Source organism: Bos javanicus, chromosome 9, assembly GCF_032452875.1.
Source record: "Bos javanicus breed banteng chromosome 9, ARS-OSU_banteng_1.0, whole genome shotgun sequence".
Taxonomy (NCBI): Eukaryota; Metazoa; Chordata; class Mammalia; order Artiodactyla; family Bovidae; genus Bos; species Bos javanicus.
The window spans coordinates 55,031,803-55,036,230 of NC_083876.1; the positions used below are offsets into that span (position 1 = coordinate 55,031,803).

General features: G+C 37.5%; 1 non-coding gene across 1 annotated transcript; it reads right to left on the minus strand.

Annotated features, from left to right (window-relative positions):
• Nucleotides 1-3,822: 3,822 nt before the first annotated feature.
• TRNAC-ACA (transfer RNA cysteine (anticodon ACA)) lies at nucleotides 3,823-3,895 on the minus strand. Its single transcript has one exon. It is a non-coding gene; the product is annotated as a tRNA-Cys (tRNA).
• Nucleotides 3,896-4,428: the final 533 nt, after the last annotated feature.

Genomic DNA, 4,428 nt, shown 5'->3' on the forward strand with positions numbered 1-4,428 from the left:
AATGTATGAAAGTGAAAAGTGAAAGCGAGGTCGCTTAGTCATGTCCAACTCTTAGCGACCTCATGAACTGCAGCCTACCAGTCTCCTCCATCCATGGGATTTTTTTCAGGCAAGAGTACTGGAGTGGGGTGCCATTGCCTTCTCCAGATGTACTCTGCATATAAGTTAAATAAGCAGGGTGACAATATACAGCCTGATGTACTCCTTTCCCTATTTGGAACCAGTCTGTTGTTCCATGTCCAGTTCTAATTGTTGCTTCCTGACCTGCATACATATTTCTCAGGAGGAAGGTCAGGTGCTCTGGTATTCCCATCTCTTGAAGAATTTTCCAGAGTTTGTTGTGGTCCACACAGTCAAAGGCTTTGGCATAGTCAATAAAGAAGAAATAGATAAATAGATGTTTTTCTGGAAATTTCTTGGTTTTTTTTGATGATCCAGTGGGTGTTAGCACTTTGATCTCTGGTTCCTCTGCCTTTTCTAAAACCAGCTTGAACATCTGGATGTTCACAGTTCACATATTGTTGAAGCCTGGCTTGGAGAATTTTGAGCATTACTGTACTGCCATGTGGGATGAGTGCAATTTTGTGGTAGTTTGAGAATTCTTTGGCATTGCCTTTCTTTGGGATTGGAATGAAAACCTACCTTTTCCAGTCCTGTGGCCACTGATGAGTTTTCCAAACTTGCTGGGATATTGAGTGCAGCACTTACACAGCACTATCTTTTATGATTTGAAATAGCTCAAATGGGATTCCATCACCTCCACTAGCTTTGTTTGTAGTAATGCTTCCTAAGGTCCACCTGACTTCACAGTCCAGGATGTCTGGCTCTAGGTGAGTGATCATACCATCATGATTGTCTGGGTCATGAAGATATCTTTTGTACAGTTCTTCTGTGTATTCTTGCCACCTCTTCTTAATATCTTCTGCTTCTGTTAGGTCCATATAATTTCTGCCCTTTATTGAGCCCATCTTTGCATGAAATGTTCCCTTGATATCTCTAATTTTCTTGAAGAGATCTCTAGTCTTTCCCATTCTATTGTTTTCCTCTATTTCTTTGCATTGATCACTTAGGATGGCTTTCTTATCTCTCCTTGCTAATCTTGGAACTCTGCTTTCAAATGGGTATATCTTTCCTTTATTCTTTGCTTTTCACTTCTCTTCTTTTCTCAGCTACTTGTAAAGCTTCCTCAGACAGCCATTTTGCTGTTTTGAATTTCTTTTTCTCGGGATGGTCTTGATCCCTGTCTCTTGTACAGAGAGAATGTCATGAACCTCTGTCTATAGTTCATCAGGTACTCTGTCTATCAGATCTAGTCAGTTAAATTTATTTGTCACTTCCACTGTAATTGTAGGGGATTTTATGTAGGTCATACCTGAATTTCCTACTTTCTTCAATTTAAGTCTGAATTTGGCAATAAGGTATTCATGATCTGAGCCACAGTCAGCTCCTGGTCTTGTTTTTGCTGACTGTATAGAGCTTCTTCATCTTTGCTTGCAAAGGATATAATAAATCTGATTTTGGTGTGACCATCTGGTGATGTCCATGTGCAGTCTTCTCTTGTGTTGTTGGAAGAGGGTGTTAGCTATGACCAGTGTGTTCTCTTGGCAAAACTCTATTAGCCTTTCCCTGCTTCATTCTTTACTCCTAGGCCAAATTTGCCTGTTACTCTAGGTGTTTCTTGATTTCCTACTTTTGCATTCCAGTCTCCTATATGAAAAGGACATCTTTTTTGGGTGTTAGTTCTAGAAGGTCTTGTAGTTCTTCATAGAATTGTTCAGCTTCTTCAGCATTACTGGTTGGGGCATAGACTTGGATTACCGTGATATTGAATGGTTTGCCTTGGAAACGAAAAGAGATCATTCTGTCGTTTTTGAGATTGCTTCCAATTGCATTGCATTTTGGACTCTTTTGTTGACTATAATGGCTATTCCATTTCTTCTAAGGGATTCTTGCCCACAGTAGTAGATACAATGGTTATCTGAGTTAAATTCACCCATTCCAGTCCATTTTAGTTTGCTGATTCCTAAAATGTTGACATTCACTCTTGCCATCTCCTGTTTGATCACTTCCAATTTGCCTTGATTCATGGACCTAACATTCTAGGTTCCTATACAATATTGCTCTTTATAGCATTGGACATTGCTTCTATAACCAGTCACATCCACAACTGGGTGTTGTTTTTGCTTTGGCTCCATCTCTTCATTCTTTCTGGAGTTATTTGTCCACTGATCTCCAATAGCATACTGGGGACCTATCGACTTGAGGAGTTCATCTTTCAGTGTCCTATCTTTTTGCCTTTTCATACTGTTCATGTGGTTCTCAAGGCAAGAATACTGAAGTGTTTTGCTATCGCCTTCTCCAATGGACCACATTTAGTCAGAACTCTCCACCATGACTCGTCTGTCTTGGGTGGCTCTACATGGCATGGCTCATAATTTTATTTCATTCAAATAGGTGGTAATAAAAATGCTAAATACATTAAGAAAGATTATAAATAGAAACGCAGATCATTGAAACAAGAGACTAGAAACCATTAACATGAACCAATGAAAAATAGATAATTTGATGTCTGAATTAAAAAGTTACCAAGAAGCAATGAATAGTTGACTGAATGACACAGAAGAATGAATAAGTAATTTGGAAGATAGAAGAATGGAAATTACCTAACCAGAACAGCAGACAGAAAGACAAATGAAAAATAAATAAAGGCAACATGCAAGATCTATGAAATAATATAAAACATGAAAATTTACATATTATAGGGGTCTCAGAAGGAGAAGAGAGATAGAAAATGCAAATACAACCTTACAAAATCTATGGGACTCAGCAAAGCTACAGTAATGGTATTGTCACAAAAGCAGACATGTACATCAATGGAACAGAATACAGAGACAATAAATACATGCACACAACTACGGACAATCTACGACAGAAGAGGCAATAACATACAATGGAGAAAAGATACTGTATTTAACAGGTTCCTGGGAAATCTGACAGCTATATGTACAAACAATGAAATAAGAATACTCTCTTATACATGAACTAAAATAAATTCAAAATGGATCTACATGTAAGTCATGATACCATAAAATACTAGAAGTGAACATAGGCAGAACAACCTTTGACATCATGAATTATTCCAATGCTTTCTTAGATCAGTTTCCCAAGGCAAAAAGAAATAAAATCAAAAGTAAAAAAATGGGACCTCATTAAACTTAAAAGCTTTTGCACATTAAAGGAAACCATCAACAATATGAAAAGACAGACAGAATTGGAGAAAATATTTGCAAAGAATGGGATTGACAAGGGGTTAATATTCAAAAAACGCAAATAGCTCTTGTAACCCAATATCAAGCAAACAAATAACAACCCAATCCAAAAATGGACAGAAGACCTAAAGGGACATTTTTCAAATAAGCCATACAGATGGCTAATAAACACATGAAAAGAAGCTCCACATTACTAATTATCAGAGAAATGGAAATCAAAACCACAATGAGATATCACCTCAGACCTGTCAGAATGGCAATTATTGAAAATCTAAAAATAAACACCAGAGCGGGTGTGGGAAAAAAGGGAACCCTCTAACACTATTGGTGAGAGTGTAAATTGGTATAGCCACTATGGAGAACCATATGCAGGGTCTTCAAAATACTAAAAACAGAATTAAAGAAAGTGAAAGTGAAGTTGCTCAGTCATGTCCGACTCTTTGCGGCTCCATGGAATGTAGCCTACCAGCTCCTCCATCTATGGGGTTTTCCATAGCAAGAATTTCCAGGCAAGAATACTGGAGGGGGTTGCCATTTCCTTCTCCAGGAGATCTTCCCTGACCCAGGGATTGAACCTAGGTCTCCTGCGTTGTAGGCAGACGCTTTACCATCTGAGCCACCAGGGAAGTCCAAATGATCCAGCAATTCCACTCCTAGGTATAAATATATATCTTTATATATGAAGAAGCATAGAAACTACTGCACATAAAATAGATAAGTCAACAAGGATTTACTATATAGCACAGGGAATTATGCCCAATATTTTCTAATAACCTTTAAAGTAATATAATGTGTTTCAAAAACCTAAAAAATCAACATATTGTACATCTGAAACACAATATTTTAAATCAACTATACTTTAATAAAAATAGGTATTTTTCTATACTCAGCTTTCAATCTGACAGAGAATTCAAAAGCATAAAATTATTCATTCTTATGAGATATTTATTTTGGCAAAGTGACTGATGCAGCAGTTCAACAACTGATGGGTTCTAATTTGGGCATGTTGAGTTGGAGACACCTATGTATATCTAAGTGGCAAAATGTGCAGTCAACAGCTGGATCTGTGGATTTCAGTTCATGGGAACATTTGCAATAGTCACTAGCACACAGGTCAAGAGTGAAGTGTTAAGTCAGAGTGGGATCACTAAATGAGTGA